We start from the raw sequence: 17,848 nt of genomic DNA on the forward strand, positions 1-17,848 counted from the left end.
CTGGCTGCCGGCCCAATCTGTCCCCTCCGGGTCCTGGTTCGACGGGCAACCCGAGTCCTTCTATCGGCCTACCCCCTCCAGGAGTACCGCTGAACTCTGTGTCTGTTGCTGCGTCCGGCCCTAGTGAAGCTGATATCACCTCACGTTTTTCCGGTTGCTGTATTATATATAATGAATACAGCCACGGATCCCGTATCCGTCTTTGCGCCTGTTCTGGGTAGTGATTAATTCTACCCGGTTCTCACGATGTCCTTTTTTCTCTGTCCCTTTTCTCCTCAGGCCGGTGATTTGGGCCTGGAAACTGTCATAGGGCTGTTAGAAACTCAGCTGTATGACCTCTCACTTTCAGCTCCTTAGCCCAACTGCCATTTCTTCTCTCAGACCAGAATGGATCAAGGGGAGTCTCTGGAGCTCTTCTGGCCGAAGGTGGTAGCGCAGTCTTGCTATTTTAGTATTTGTATTTACTGTCAGTAACTATTTTTGTGGCAAATACCCCTAGGGGTGCCACATTATATATATATATATATATATATATATATATATATATATATATATATATATATATATATATATATATATATATATATATATATATATATATATATATATATATATATATATATATATCTCTATCTATATATATCTCTATCTATATATATCTCTATCTATATATATATATATATATCTATATATATATTCTATTTTAAATATTTTGTTAATAAAGGAAAATGCTTTTATATATTTTTATCTTGTGTCGCTTCATACCTAATTAGGATCCAAGAGGTATTGTTTCTCCTTGCGGAGAGTGACATGATAAGCATGTCGAGGTGAGGAGACTTAAAGCCACAATGCTCTTCTGGAAAATATGCAAATTGTCTCTTCAGAGAGGAAGAGAACAGTGTCTGCAAATTGAGATTCTGGTTTGGCTATTATCCTAGGTCATGTGACAAGGCTCGTTAAAGAGTCGACATTGACTGTTAGAATTGCTACTTCCAATAGGTGGCACTAGAGTTCTAGTTCTCTTCCTCTCTGAAGAGACAATTTACATACCCAATTAGGTAACCTATGTAAGGTACATTTATCTGAAGTGCTATCTGCCAATTTAAATTTGGATTATGTGATTAAGGCATAGGAAAGGGTGTTGGAGGAGTGGGTGAGGTAGGTAGAGTAGGGAAGGAGCATGTTAAGACAACAGCTTAGGCAGAGATTGTGAGATAAGTGGAGCTGAGGAGACGTGGGGGTCTGCAGCTTCTGTGAAACAGAAAGGAGTTCCCAGAAAGTGAGGGAACTGAAGAAAAGTGAAACGACAGAAAGAACCAAAGGAAGGGGTCCTAGAGGCATGGGTAGTGAGAAGTCCACCCATGTGGCTCGTATAAACAGACCATCATTGGGAGTAGGGACCAGGTCACAGTGAGGGACCAGCCCTCAAACTAGTGGAGAAATTAAGAACTCCGCTAGCTAACTGGAGGCTGTGGCTTTTGAAAGAAACAGGGCTACATCTGCACACATTTGCAGCCGAATAGGATTCAGGGAGGACTTCGCACTCACCACCCAACAGGATCAGTGGCTGCTGGCTTGGGACACTGTGGCAGGCGCAGGGCAGGAGAGTCCATAGCCAGTGCAGAAAGACGGCCAGAGAAAGGAACATAGAAGGAGGGTTCTGGAAGGTGCACCCAAATTGTTTGAGAGCTGGCTGGACTACAAAACTGGAGGGCACAGCACCCCAGCTGGGGCAACTCACATTTTATTTACTGTGCCATCCACCCTGCACTTCAGCCACCACAATTGCCATCACTAGAGTTGAGCGACCTTGACCTTTTTAGAGTCGAGCCGGGTTTTGCGAAACCCGACTATGTCCAAAGTCGGGTCGAGTGAAATCGGCCGATTATGACGTAAAGTCGGGATCGACCGAAACACGAAACCCAATGCAAGTCAATGGGGCAGCATAGTCGGCAGTGAGTGGGGGCCAGGAAAACACCTAGAGTACCCATTTTAATGTCAAAACCATCCATTCTTCTTAATGAAGCTTGTCAAGCGTAATTTACCTTATAATAATTGGAAGGCATTTGAAATTGGGGGTCATTTGGCTAAAGTTGTGGGGGGTAGGGCTGGTTCAAGTAATTAGTGGGCCCAGGAAATCTGGACCACGTCACGGCAGTGGAGCAGGGAGAGGTAAGTATTTCAACTTTGCAAGTGCTGTGAACCTGAGCAAGCAGGGGGGGCCCACTCGTTGGCATTGGCACTGGCACAGGGCCCCTCAAAGTACAGGGGTGTGTTTGCACGGCGGGGGCGCCTCCCACCGGCAGCAACACTTTTGCGTACTATGAGAGGCCCTGTGCCAGTGACGTCGCCAACTAGTATTCCTCCCCCCACCTGATGAAGGAACCTGCACTTTCATCTGCACCTTCCTCTTTGTCCCCGTGTAAGGTGGTATGGTATGCGGGAAGAGCAACCTGACTTTCAGCAGGGTCACAATGTTGTTGTGTAGCGTGCACGGGGAATGTTGCGTTATGGGTCAATGTACCAGCAGACTCATCTATCACTGGCTGGGCAATGGGCACGATGAAGTGGAAACACAGATATAGGCCCAAAGAAGAAAGTGGGCTAAATGCAGTTCAAAATTGGTAACACAGGAATAACCAGGGGGCATTGCAGTGGAGGACAACTGGAATGAGAGGCTGACACAGAGAGTAGGGCCAAATCAGTAAGTAGTCGAAATGCAGTTCAAAATTGGCAACCGTAGTAAACAGGCGGCACAGCTTTGTTCAGTGGAGGAGAACAGCAAGGAGTGGCAGACACCGATAGTAGGCCCCAAACCAACTAGTACGCCAAATGCAGTTGTTCCATTTAACCACAATTTAATGAGAGCCTGAAGATAGAAGCTCAGGAAAGGCAACCTGGGGAACACCTTGGAGTGTAACACACCATCTCTCTCCACCCCATACCCATTTTGTAGGCCTAATGCTGTGTACTTTTCTACAACTACTAAACGAGAGTCGGAAGACCGAAGCAATGGCAAGGAAACCTGGGGAACACCTTGGAGTGTAACACACCATCTCTCTCCACCCCATACCCAATTTGTAGGCCTAATGCAGCCTACTTTCCGACACCTACTAAACGAGAGCATGAAGATCGAAGCTCAGGAAAGGCAACCTGGGGAACACCTTGGAGTGTAACACACCATCTCTCTCCACCCCATACCCAATTTGTAGGCCTAATGCAGCCTACTTTCCGACACCTACTAAACGAGAGCATGAAAATCGAAGCTCAGGAAAGGCAACCTGGGGAACACCTTGGAGTGTAACACACCATCTCTCTCCACCCCATACCCATTTTTTAGGCCTAATGCAGTGTACTTTTCTACAACTACTAAACGAGAGTCGGAAGACCGAAGCAATGGCAAGGAAACCTGGGGAACACCTTGGAGTGTAACACACCATCTCTCTCCACCCCATTCCCCATTTTTTAGGCCTAATGCAGCCTACTTTCCGACACCTACTAAACGAGAGCATGAAGATCGAAGCTCAGGAAAGGCAACCTGGGGAACACCTTGGAGTGTAACACACCATCTCTCTCCACCCCATACCCATTTTGTAGGCCTAATGCAGCGTACTTTTCTACAACTACTAAACGAGAGCATGAAGATCGAAGCTCAGGAAAGGCAACCTGGTGAAAACCTTGGAGTGTAACACAACCTGTCTCTACACCCCATACCAAATTTGTAGGCCTAATGCAGCGTAGTTTCCACCAACTACTAAACGAGAGCCGGAAGATCGAAGCTCATGAAAGGCAACCCGGGGAACACCTTGGAGTGTAACACAACCTCTCTCTACACCACGAAAGGGCTGATTCTTAGGAAGGAAGGCTGTTGTAAATAAGCATTGCGCGTCCGAGGGTGATTATATTCTTATTCGGTATCTACTCACCCTCGGACGCGCCATGCTTCTTGATTTGTAATTAATGTTTATTTGCAATGTGCTTTTGACTTACTCAATTATTTTTTTAATTATTGATTTTATTAAATTAATAGTTTAACATCTTATTGGAAATAATTTAAAGGAGACGCGACAGGACAACACTCGGTGGATGCCATATCTGTGTTAACAACTCCAAAAAACTTTCAGTTAACTTCTTGCAGGAGAAAAATTGTAGCTGTTGGACCTTTGTAGTACAGTTCCAGATATTTGTTGTGTGTTTGTTTTGATTGTTAAAATGTCTGCATTTGAGATCTCAACACGATCTTATTTTTTATAATCAAATTAATTTTTTTTATATTTAATGATGTTGGTTCAAGGGGTACACGGGCAGCAATAGACAGGTCAGTGGAGGCCTAGTGGAAGGAGTGACGGCAGACAGGCATCAAAGGCCTAACATTGGGCTGGCTGTAGGCAAGTTAAAATTGGTTCCAGGGGAACACGGCCATCAGTGGCCTGGTCAGTGTAGTTGTAGTTGAAAGAACGGGACGCAGACAGGCTTCGAAGGCCTAACATAATAACATAGGGCTGGCTGTAGGCAAGTTAAAATTGGTTCCAGGGGAACACGGCCATCAGTGGCCTGGTCAGTGTAGTTGTAGTTGAAAGAACGGGACGCAAACAGGCTTCGAAGGCCTAACATAACAAACTTGGGCTGGCTGTAGGCACTTTTAAATTGGTTCCAGGAGTACATGGGCAGCAGTGTATGGTCAGTGGAAGTCTAGTGGAAGGAGTGACCGCAGACAGGCTTCCAAGGCCTAACATAACAAACTTGGGCTGGCTGTAGGCACTTTTAAATTGGTTCCAGGGGTACACGGGCAGCAGTGGTCTGGTCAGTGGAAGTCTAGTGGAAGGAGTGACCGCAGACAGGCTTCCAAGGCCTAACATAACAAACTTGGGCTGGCTGTAGGCACTTTTAAATTGGTTCCAGGGGTACACGGGCAGCAGTGGTCTGGTCTGTGGAAGTCTAGTGGAAGGAGTGACCGCAGACAGGCTTCGAAGGCCTAACATAATAAACTTGGGCTGGCTGTAGGCACTTTTAAATTGGTTCCAGGGGTACACGGGCAGCAGTGGTCTGGTCAGTGGAAGTCTAGTGGAAGGAGTGACCGCAGACAGGCTTCAAAGGCCTAACATAACAAAATTGGGCTGGCTGTAGGCACTTTTAAATTGGTTCCAGGGGTACATGGGCAGCAGTGTATGGTCAGTGGAAGTCTAGTGGAAGGAGTGACGGCAGACAGTCTTCGAAGGCCTAACATAACAAAATTGGGCTGACTGTAGGCACTTTTAAATTGGTTCCAGGGTAACACGGCCAGCAGTGGCCTGGTCAGTGTAGTAGTTGTAGAAAGAAGGGACCGCAGACAGGCTTCGAAGGCCTAACATAACAAAAATGTCAAAACAATGGTATTGTCAGTGCCAGGCATTGAAGGATGTCAGCGCCTAGACTACACATTGGTGAAGCTGTGAGAGATAATTTTGCTAGTGGTAGAGCACTGTTTGAGCTGGGGGGGGGGAACTGTCTTGTGGCCGGCGGTACAGGCACAGGGCCCCTCATATTACAACGGTGTGTCTGACGTTGGGTGCGCACCACCACCGCCAGAGACACTTTATTGTACTATGAGGGACCCAGTGGCAGTGCCGTCGACCAAAAGCGGCCACACCCACCTCTTCAGACAAACAGCACTCTCAAGGGTCCAAGCGCAAAGTGGCGATAGCACGGCCCCGTGTGGGGAGTTTGGCCATTTCGTGAGGTGGAAACATGTCGTATGCTGGACAATCAAGTGAAGAAAATTACGAGATTGGAAAAGTCATTCAGAATAGTCCACAGGCAAGACCTTTTCATAGGAAAGCTAGGTGTCAGCCGGGCAGGGTGGGGCAAAAGATTTTGAAATCCAGTTGTGGTTCATTTTAATGAAGGTTAGATCATCTACATTTTGGGTAGCCAGACGAGTCCTTTTTTCTGTTAGTATTGAACCTGCAGCACTGAATACTCTTTCTGATAGGACACTAGCTGCCGGGCAAGCAAGCTCCTGCAATGCATATTCTGCCAATTCTGGCCAGGTGTCTAATTTGGATGCCCAGTAATCAAATGGGAATGACGGTTGAGGGAGAACGTCGATAAGGGATGAAAAATAGTTTGTAACCATACTGGACAAATGTTGTCTCCTGTCACTTTGAATTGATGCTGCAGTACCTGTCCTGTCTGCGGTCATAGAAAAATCACTCCACAACCTGGTCAGAAAACCCCTCTGGCCAACGCCACTTCTGATTTCTGCCCCTCTAACACCTCTGGTCTGCTGGCCCCTGGAGCTCGTGTGAGAACGATCACGGGCGCTGTGTGCAGGGAATGCCAGAAGCAAACGGTCAACAAGAGTTGATTGTTTTGTTGCTAATATTAGTTCCAAGTTCTCATGTGGCATAATATTTTGCAATTTGCCTTTATAGCGAGGATCAAGGAGGCAGGCCAACCAGTAATCGTCATCGTTCATCATTTTTGTAATGCGTGTGTCCCTTTTGAGGATACGCAAGGCATAATCCGCCATGTGGGCCAAAGTTCCCGTTGTCAAATCTGCGGTTGTGCTTGGTTGAGGGGCAGTTGCAGGCAAATCTACGTCACTTGTGTCCCTCAAAAAACCAGAACCCGGCCTTGCCACGCCACCAATTTCCCGTGCCCCCGGGAAAGCTTCCTCATTAAAAATATACTCATCCCCATCATCCTCCTCATCCTCCACCTCCTCTTCGCCCGGTACCTCGTCATGTACACTGCCCTGACCAGACAATCGCTGACTGTCATCAAGGCTTTCCTCTTCCTCTGGTGCAGACGCCTGATCCTTTATGTGCGTCAAACTTTGCATCAGCAGACGCATTAGGGGGATGCTCATGCTTATTATGGCTTTGTCTGCACTAACCAGCCGTGTGCATTCCTCAAAACACTGAAGGACTTGACACATGTCTTGAATCTTCGACCACTGCACACCTGACAACTCCATGTCTGCCATCCTACTGCCTGCCCGTGTATGTGTATCCTCCCACAAAAACATAACAGCCCGCCTCTGTTCGCACAGTCTCTGAAGCATGTGCAGTGTTGAGTTCCACCTTGTTGCAACGTCTATGATTAGGCGATGCTGGGGAAGGTTCAAAGAACGCTGATAGGTCTGCATACGGCTGGAGTGTACAGGCGAACGGCGGATATGTGCGCAAAGTCCACGCACTTTGAGGAGCAGGTCGGATAACCCCGGATAACTTTTCAGGAAGCACTGCACCACCAGGTTTAAGGTGTGAGCCAGGCAAGGAATGTGTTTCAGTTGGGAAAGGGAGATGGCAGCCATGAAATTCCTTCCGTTATCACTCACTACCTTGCCTGCCTCAAGATCTACAGTGCCCAGCCACGACTGCGTTTCTTGCTGCAAGAACTCGGACAGAACTTCCGCGGTGTGTCTATTGTCGCCCAAACACTTCATAGCCAATACAGCCTGCTGACGTTTGCCAGTAGCTGCCCCATAATGGGAGACCTGGTGTGCAACAGTGGCAGGTGCGGATGGAGTGTTTGTGCGACTGCGGTCTGTGGACGAGCTCTTGCTTCTGCAGGAGGACGAGGAGGAGGAGGAGGGGGTGCGAACGGCTACAGACAACTGTTTACTAGACCGTGGGCTAGGCAGAACTGTCCCAAACTTGCTGTCCCCTGTGGACCCTGAATCCACCACATTTACCCAGTGTGCCGTGATGGACACGTAACGTCCCTGGCCATGCCTACTGGTCCATGCATCTGTTGTCAGGTGCACCTTTGTGCTCACAGATTGCCTGAGTGCATGGACGATGCGCTCTTTAACATGCTGGTGGAGGGCTGGGATGGCTTTTCTGGAAAAAAAGTGTAGACTGGGTAGCTCGTAGCGTGGTACAGCGTAGTCCATCAGGTCTTTGAAAGCTTCGCTTTCAACTAACCGGTAGGGCATCATCTCTAACGAGATTAGTCTAGCTATGTGGGCGTTCAAACCCTGTGTACGCGGATGCGAGGCTAAGTATTTCCTTTTTCTAACCATAGTCTCATGTAGGGTGAGCTGGACTGGAGAGCTGGAGATCGTGGAACTAGCGGGGGTGCCGGTGGACATGGCAGACTGAGAGACGGTGGGAGATGGTATTGTTGCCGCCGGTGCCCTAGATGCAGTGTTTCCTACTACGAAACTGGTGATTCCCTGACCCTGACTGCTTTGGCCTGGCAAAGATACCTGCACAGATACAGCAGGTGGTGCGCTAATTGGTGGTCCTACACTGCCGGAAGGGATGTTGCGTTGATGACTAGCTTCATTGGCCGAGGGTGCAACAACCTTAAGGGACGTTTGGTAGTTAGTCCAAGCTTTCAAATGCATGGTGGTTAAATGTCTATGCATGCAACTAGTATTGAGACTTTTCAGATTCTGACCTCTGCTTAAGGAAGTAGAACATTTTTGACAGATGACTTTGCGCTGATCAATTGGATGTTGTTTAAAAAAATGCCAGACTGCACTCTTTCTAGCATCGGATACCTTTTCAGGCATTGCAGACTGAGCTTTAACCGGATGGCCACGCTGTCCTCCACCAGGTTTTGCCTTTGCCACGCGTTTTGGGCAAGATACGGGCCCGGCAGATGGAACCTGTGGCGATGTTGATGCCTGCTGCGGCCCCTCCTCCTCCTCTGCTTCAGAACTGCTGCCGCCTGCACCCTGTTCCCCCAATGGCTGCCAATCGGGGTCAAGAACTGGGTCATCTAATAACTCTTCTTGTACCTCCTGCGCAACTTCGTCTGTGTCACCGTGTCGTTTGGTGGTATAGCGTTCGTGATGGGGCAACATAGTCTCATCAGGGTCTGATTCTTGATCAGCACCCTGCGAGGGCAATGTTGTGGTCTGAGTCAAAGGACCAGCATAGTAGTCTGGCTGTGGCTGTGCGTCAGTGCACTCCATGTCAGATTCAACTTGTAATGGGCATGGACTGTTAACTGCTTCACTTTCTAAGCCAGGGACGGTATGTGTAAAGAGCTCCATGGAGTAACCCGTTGTGTCGCCTGCTGCATTCTTCTCTGTTGTTGTTTTTGCTGAAGAGGACAAGGAAGTGACTTGTCCCTGACCGTGAACATCCACTAACGACGCGCTGCTTTTACTTTTACCAGTTTCACGAGAGGAGGCAAAAGAGCTAGAGGCTGAGTCAGCAAGATAAGCCAAAACTTGCTCTTGCTGCTCCGGCTTTAAAAGCGGTTTTCCTAATCCCAGAAAAGGGAGCGTTCGAGGCCTTGTGTAGCCGGACGACGAACCTGGCTCCACAGCTCCAGACTTAGGTGCAATATTTTTTTCCCCACGACCACCTGATGCTCCACCACTACCACTACCCTCATTACCAGCTGACAATGAACGCCCCCGGCCACGACCTCTTCCACTAGACTTCCTCATTGTTTTAAAAACGTAACCAAACTAACGTTATTTGTTGTAGTCACACAACTTACACGGTGAGCTATAACTTCAGTATGATTTAGCTACCCCTTTACAGGTTGGTGAGACCACAGCGAAAATCAGGCCCAATGTTACACACTCTTTTTTTGGTGGCTGCAAATTAGAGAGATGCCCCACACGCAGGACTGTCACTGAAGCACAAATGTTAATATTAATGTCACACTATTTTTTTTTTATTTTTATTTTTTTCAGGAACACTTTAGAAACCCCCCCAAAAAAAAAAAATAGATTTTTGCAGGGAGAATTTAGAAAACAAATGTAACAAACTATATGCTTTCTATGGGCCACTGAGTGAGAGATGACGCACACAGGAATCAGGAGTGGCACACAAGCCCAGAGGCCAATATTTTTCTACCAATGATTGATGGAGTTATTTTCTCTGGTAGATTTTGGAACCCAAATCAAGGAAAAAAAATATAGGCTTTCTATGGAAGAGAAAGAGAAAAAGAGAAAAAGAGAAAAAGAGAGAAAGAGAGAGAGAGAGAGAGAGAGAGAGAGAGAGAGAGAGAGAGAGAGAGAGAGAGAGAGAGAGAGAGAGAGAGAGAGAGAGAGAGAGAGAGAGAGAGAGAGAGAGAGAGAGAGAGAGAGAGAGAGAGAGAGAGAGAGAGAGAGAGAGAGAACACCCAGGAGTCAAGACTGGCACACAAGCAGAAAGGCCAATATTAATCTCCCATTTTTTTTTTTTGTTTGTTTTTTTTTTTTTTTTTTTTTCTTCTTCAGGGAGACTTTAGAAAAAAAAATAATAAAAAAAATATGATTTTATCAGGAAGAATTTAGAAACCAAATAAAATAAAATTATTTTTTCAGGGAGAATTTATAAAACAAATAAAAACAAAAATAGGCGTTCTATGGCCCACTGACTGAGAGATGACGCACACAGGAGTCAGGAGTGGCACACAAGCCCAGAGGCCAATATTTTTCTACCAATGATTGATGTAGTTATTTTCTCTGGTAGATTTTGGAACCCAAATCAAGGAAAAAAAATATAGGCTTTCTATGGACCACAATTGGAGAGAGAGAGAGAGAGAGAGAGAGAGAGAGAGAGAGAGAGAGAGAGAGAGATGTCACACCCAGGAGTCAAGACTGGCACACAAGCAGAAAGGCCAATATTAATCTCCCACTGTTTTTTTTGTTTGTTTGTTTTTTTTTTTTTTCAGGGAGACTTTAGAAAAAAAAATAATAAAAAAAATATGATTTTATCAGGAAGAATTTAGAAACCAAATAAAACCAAAAATAGGCGTTCTATGGCCCACTGACAGAGAGAGAGAGAGAGATGGCACGCTTAGTACTGGCACACAAGCCCATAGGGCAATATTAATCTCCCTTTTTTTTTCAGGGAGAATTTCTAAAACCCAAAAAAAAAAAAAAATAGGCTTTCTATGGCCCACTATTTGTGAGAGAGATGGGACGCTCAGGACTGGCACAGATGGCACGCTCAGGACTGGCACAGAAGCCCAGAGGCCAATATTAATCTCCCTTTTTTTCTGGGAGAATTTATAAAACCAAAAAAATATTTAAATAGGCTTTCTATGGCCCACTATTTGTGAGAGAGATGGCACGCTCAGGACTGGCACAGATGGCACGCTCACAACTGGCACACAAGCCCAGAGGCCAATATTAATCTCCCTTTTTTCAGGGAAAATTTATAAAACCAAAAAAAAAATTAAATAGGCTTTCTATGGCCCACTATTTGTGAGAGAGATGGCACGCTCAGGACTGGCACAGATGGCACGCTCACAACTGGCACACAAGCCCAGAGGCCAATATTAATCTCCCTTTTTTTCAGGGAGAATTTATAAAACCCAAAAAAAAAAAAAATAGGCTTTCTATGGCCCACTATTTGTGAGAGAGATGGCACACTCAGGACTGGCACACAAGCCCAAAGGCCAATATTAATCTCCCACTGTATTTTTATCAGGGAGAATTTATACACCCCACAAAAAAAAATACAGAAAAATGAAAAGGCTTTCTATGGCCCACTATGTGAGAGAGATGGCACACACAGGGATGGCACTCTAGCAGAAATGCCAAATTGCCAATCTTAATCTCCCACCAAAAAAAAACAAAAAAAAAAAAACAGGGAATGTCCTACAATTACTATCTCCCTGCCTGCAGTAATCTCAGCCAGGTATGGCAGGCAGCTACTATCTCCCTGCCTGCAGTAATCTCAGCCAGGTATGGCAGGCAGCAATAAGGAGTGGACTGATGCACAAATGAAATAAAAAGTGTGGACAAACAAAAAAGATAGCTGTGCAGAAAGGAAGGAACAAGAGGATTTGTGCTTTGAAAAAAGCAGTTGGTTTGCACAGCGGCGTACACACAGCAATGCAGCTATCAGGGAGCCTTCTAGGGCAGCCCAATGAGCTACAGCGCTGAGGGGAAAAAAAAAAAAAAAAACTTCCACTGTCCCTGCACACCGAGGGTGGTGTTGGACAGTGCAAATCGCTGCAGCACAAGCGGTTTTGTGGTTAATGGACCCTGCCTAACGCTATCCCTGCTTCTGACAAAGCGGCAGCAACCTCTCCCTAAGCTCAGATCAGCAGCAGTAAGATGGCGGTCGGCGGGAACGCCTCTTTATAGCCCCTGTGACGTCGCAGACAGCAAGCCAATCACTGCAATGCCCTTCTCTAAGATGGTGGGGACCAGGACCTATGTCATCACGCTGCCCACACTCTGCGTTTACCTTCATTGGCTGAGAAATGGCGCTTTTCGCGTCATTGAAACGCGACTTTGGCGCGAAAGTCGCGTACCGCATGGCCGACCCCGCACAGGGGTCGGATCGGGTTTCATGAAACCCCGACTTAGCCAAAAGTCGGCGACTTTTGAAAATGTTCGACCCGTTTCGCTCAACCCTAGCCATCACCACTATTTACAATCTAAGTGCCTTAGGACTAAAGCTCTGCCTGTGGAGAGAGTATCACCACTGCTGCATCACCATGAACTCCAGCAGTCTCTTAAAGCAGCATTGACAAACACCTCATATTTGCCGTATACCACAGATGGCATCTTGAACATTACAATATTAGACTTTATTTGCATGTTCATTAACCCCTTTTTACTGGATGCCCAGGGCCACGGACCGGGTCATCACCACCGTGATCACCCCTTTAAGAACAGAACCGGCTGGTACAGAGTACCCCCCGGGCGCTCCACTAATATATTGTGGTACACCTACACTAACTAAGACAAAAGCGACACCTGCTAGGGCCGTGGGGTACTCGGAACTGGGTTGGATGGTTCTTAAAGGGATGGTCACGGCAGCAGTGACTCGATACGTGGCCCTGGGCATGCAATGAAATAAAAGGGTTTGATGATGGAAATAAAGTTTGTAAGGGATAAGGGGAATGTTCGTGACGCCACCTGTGGTTTTCGTCAAGAGATAGTAGATGCTGCTTCAAGAGACCGCTGGGGCTGATGGTGGTGCAGCAAAGTTGGTCCAGATCTCCACAGGTAGAGCCAAGTCCCAGAGCACTTATGATGTTAAAGATGGGGATGATGATGTAGTGCAGGGTGAATGGCGCAATAAAGAGGACACAGCAAGATGCCGTCTTCACGTTTTACTCACAGTTCAGATGTTATTCCCTAGTTGGGGTGCTGGGTCTTCCAGGTCAGTGGTCCAGCCAACTCTCTAGTAACTAAGTGCACTTGTCCAGAACCCCCTTTATATGTGCCTTTCCTGGCAGACACCTCTGGCTGAAATGCAGTACATCTGTGGCGACTGGACCCTCAGGGGCACCACACAAGGAAATCTCTCCCTAGCTCAGTAGCAATTCTCCCTACACTGCCCGATTCCAGAGTAGTCTGACGAGCATGGCGGTGCCAGGTGTGATATAGACCTGATGACGCTGTGCGGCCAGCCAATCACTAATGCCACAACCAACATGGCTGCGACAGTGTGTGGCAGACAATCCCTGCATGTTCTTTGGCTCTCTAAAGAGTGCCAAACATGCAGGGTGGGGACCTGAGTACCTGTTGAGCAACCCCGGAAATACTTGGCGAGCGCCGAGCATCTCGAGCAGCGAGATGCTCAAGCGAGTACCAAGTAGTGGCGAACATGCTCGCTCATCACTGATTACAGAAATGTTAGATGTGGTTGCCAACACTAGAGTTCAGAGGGGAGGGGAATTTGGAAGCCAATAATTCACCATTTTCTTTTGGAGAGCGAGGAGTCATTTAGCTTTTCTAGAGCCTTTGTATTACCAGTAATGTGGAAGCCCATTATAGTTCCATTGATAGATGATGGACCTGAGTGGGGACTTGCTTTTTGGGCTTGAGGTTAAGTTTTTATTATAAATATTTTGGATCAGATTGATCACGTGCTCTACACTAAGCACTTACATCAGTTTTTCCATCTAAATAGGATAAGTGTGCGCAGAGACTGCGATTTTTGTGAAACAAAAATCAATAGTCTGTCAAGAATCTGTTTAAATGTTTCACATCCCTCCTCATGCGGTATAAGCGATTATAAAAGACATTCTATTGGTTGGTGCAATTTATAGCGAGAACAGATTTATTGGTTTTTCAGGTTTGGCTGCGGTCACTAAAAGATGCTTTGTTTTTACATCGTGATGTTTGAGAGCAATAATTTTTCTATATATTATTGCTGACAGTCATGAGAAAGACATTTTTTGGTAGGATGAGTTGCCATTTTTATTGGTACCATTTTCGGGCACAACATTTTTTGTTCGCCTTCTATTCTGATTTATGGAAGGCAGATTTAACGAATTAGCCGTTCAGGATTTTTTTTTGCGCCGTCCCATGTGTGGTAAAATTGATGAGACAGCTTTATCCTTTGGGTCAATACAATTACAGCGATATCATATTTTATGTTTTCCTGCTTTCATGCAAACTATTTTATAGAAAAAATATATATATATTTTTAACCTGCTCTTTCCCAGCCTCCTAAAAGGTTATGATCGATATCGCTCGTGGCATTTTAGGGAGTTAAACAGTCAGGGGCGGTGCTGGCAACACTCCAGCTATCATAGCCCGGCCTCTATCATGTAAGCCAAGCTCCTGTGCATTGTACGATTGCCATGACCTACCTATACATTATCGCTAGAAAATGATTTTATTCTTAAAATTTGTGGTGGTGGTTGGCATGCATTGGTGGTGGGTAGTGTTGAGCATTCCGATACCGCAAGTATCGGGTATCGGCCGATACTTGCGGTATCGGAATTCCGATACCGAGATCCGATATTTTTGTGGTATCGGTATCGGAGGTGTAAAATAAAGAATTAAAATAAAAAATATTGTTATATTCACCTCTCCGGCGGCCCCTGGAACATCACCGCGAGTCACCGGCGTCCGGCAGGCTTCTTTGTTTAAAATGAGCGCCTTTAGGACCTGAGGAATGACGTCGCGGCTTCTGATTGGTCGCGTGCCGCCCATGTGACCGCCACACGACCAATCAGAAGCCGCGACGTCATTCCTCAGATAAATTCCTAGAATGAGCGCCTTTAGGACCTGTGGAATGACGTCGCGGCTTCTGATTGGTCGCGTGGCGGTCACATGGGCGGCACGCAACCAATCAGAAGCCGCGACGTCATTCCACAGGTCCTAAAGGTGCTCATTTTGAACAAAGAAGCCTTCCGGACGCCGGTTCCTCGCGGTGATGTTCCAGGGGCCGCCGGAGAGGTGAATATAACAATATTTTTTATTTTAATTCTTTATTTTACACATTAATATGGATCCCAGGGCCTGAAGGAGAGTTTCCTCTCCTTCAGACCCTGGGATCCATCAGGATACCTTCCGATACATGGTGTCCCATTGACTTGTATTGGTATCGGATATCGGTATCGGCGATATCCGATACTTTTCGGGTATCGGCCGATACTATCCGATACCGATACTTTCAAGTATCGGACGGTATCGCTCAACACTAGTGGTGGGCAGTAGCGTAGCTCCCAGGGGGGGGGGGGGGGAATACAGTTTACTTCTGCGGCAGAGCAGGCAGAATCGATCTCCCTGCTCTGCCACCTGCTATGGGTCCCCTGAGAAGGTGGGGGTGCCCGGTGCCATCAGTGGGCTCCCCGCCTGTCATCGCAGGGTCAGCTGTACCGGCATTTAGCCGATACAGCTGACCACAATGATGAGGAAAGGAGTGCTACACTGTGCCTCCTTCCCCTATCATCCCCCTGTCAGCGTCTGACGTCGGCGCCGCCGACAGAGGGCGCGATGGGTCACTGCCCAGCACCCACTGTCAGGAGACGAGCAGTCGATCAGAGCAGAGCAGCGCAGGAACCAGGAAGAAGAGAGGTGAGTATTTTTTTTTTTTTAAGGGGTGCTGCCCAATACTACAGAATCTGCCTATTGGGGATCTGCCATCTTATACTACAGGGTCTGCCAATGGGGGGTCTGACTAATACTACAGGGTCTGCCTAATACAGGTTCTGCCTATGGGGTAGTCTGCCTAATTCTAAAGGGTCTGCCCATGGGGGGGGGGTCTGCCTAATACTACAGGGTCTGCCTATGGGGGGGTCTGCCTAATAATACAGGGTCTGCCTAATACTACAGGGTCTGCCTATGGGGGGTGGTCTGCCTAATACAGGGTCCTGCTGTGGGGGGTCTGCCTAATACTACAGGGTCTGCCTATGGGGGGGTCGGCCTAATACTAAAGGGTCTGCCTATGGGGTGTTGCCTTATACTACAGAGTCTGCCTATGGGGAGTGCATTATACTATTTTGAGGACTATCTGGTGCATTATACTATATGGAGGCTATCTAGAGGGTCATCATACAGTGTGGGGATTACAGTGTTGGAGCTATCAAACAGTTTGGAGGCTACTAAGGGGTCAGTATACTGTGTATAAGGGCATCATATTGTGTATAGGGGAGCTATACAGGGGGAAGACTCTGGACATTATTAAATGTAAAGTAGGCTCTTATTGTTTTAGGGCAAAGGTTCCCAACGTTTGACCTCGAGAGCCACATTCAGCTCTGAGAGAGGGTCGCGAACCACATTCAGTTCCCAACCCCCTCGCAATAGTGGCAACCAAAGCCCACCTTACAGACATAATGTTAACCAAAGCTTTTCCACAAAAATCACCCTAAAGAAGTATATTAAGATGCAGGGTGTTCCCACAATATCCCCATTTAGTATTCTCCTATAAAGCCCTCCCCAGACACTGTCACATCCAGCTTCAAAAACCTCCTCTGACAGGTTTATCATGTGGTCTCCAGCGAACCATACTTAAATTATCTCTAAACCCCCAAGACCAGTATATGTGCATGCAGATCTGATCTTCCATGCAGAGCTGCTCACAAAATTCACCATTTTCAGATTTGCTCTTCATACCTGTTTACTAGATCTGGAGATAATGCACCAAGATGGCAGAGAGCCGTGAGCCGCAGTTCATGGAACCGCAAGCCACATGTGGTTCCCGAGCTACAGGTTGGGGACCCCTGTTAGGCCGGGATCACATATGCGAGAAGTACGTCCGAGTCTCGCATGGTAATACCTGGCATTGCCGCCGTCACTCAGGAGCGGAGAGTGCGGTCGCATATCAATACATGGAGCCTCACGCTCCGCTCCTGAGTGACAGCTGCAATGCCGGGTATTACCATGCAAGACTCGGACGTATTTCTTGCATGTGTGATCCCGACCTTATAGGGGCACACAGGACAATATTACTTTCTAGGGGGCAAAATATGGGCAGTGGGCACTGTTTTCTAGGGCACTTGCACCTGGCATTACTATGTTATAGAGGGGTGCTTTAGAATTTAGAGGGCACACAGAACCACACAACAGGGGAGGTAGTAGGGTCACATATGGCAGCAGCGGCTCAGTATTGGAGTATCAGCAGGATGAGAAGTTTGTGCAGGTTGGGAATAGGTGGTGATGGCTGGAATATGAGAAGTGAAATGTGTCTTTGTTGTATTCTCTGCAGGTGAGTCGTTGCTGGAAGAAGTGGTCATGTCGGTCTGGGTCAGATAAAAAAAGATGGGAAAAGTGTCGACTCCATCATAAAGAACGTCAGGGGTAAGTCACTATCTCTAACTGTGCTGTGATCTGTTATGTCCTGTAGGGCTGGTATCTACCACTGACCATATGGCAGTAATATCCATGTAGGTCTTTGTATAGAGATTATCTTCAGTAACAGCGCAGCGCTATTAGGGTGCATCACCCAGCTGTAATCAAGGTTACCTGGTTAGGGGCCCACTCAGAAGCTTCGCCCCCCCCCCCTGAACCAAAACCCTAGCTACACCTCTGGTGGTGGGGGATGCTCAGACATTACAGTTTTCATTTTGGTGAGGGTTCAGTAGAAAGACTAAAGCAGTTTAGAAGGTGGTAAAGTTCTGGTTTTTGTTTGAGCGATTTGAGTGTTATAGGGCTTTCTGCAGACAAATTCTAAAGTCTGCATGGATGCTCTCACTGGCTTCACTCTGAAGCTGCACT

At 47.0% G+C, this 17,848-nt stretch overlaps 1 protein-coding gene across 1 annotated transcript in view; it reads right to left on the reverse strand.

Moving 5' to 3' along the window:
• Positions 1 to 17,848, reverse strand: part of LOC138643633 (maternal DNA replication licensing factor mcm6) — a 332,741-nt gene that overhangs the window by 247,911 nt on the left and 66,982 nt on the right. The window lies entirely within an intron of this gene.

Source organism: Ranitomeya imitator, chromosome 6 (assembly GCF_032444005.1).
Source record: "Ranitomeya imitator isolate aRanImi1 chromosome 6, aRanImi1.pri, whole genome shotgun sequence".
NCBI lineage: Eukaryota > Metazoa > Chordata > Amphibia > Anura > Dendrobatidae > Ranitomeya > Ranitomeya imitator.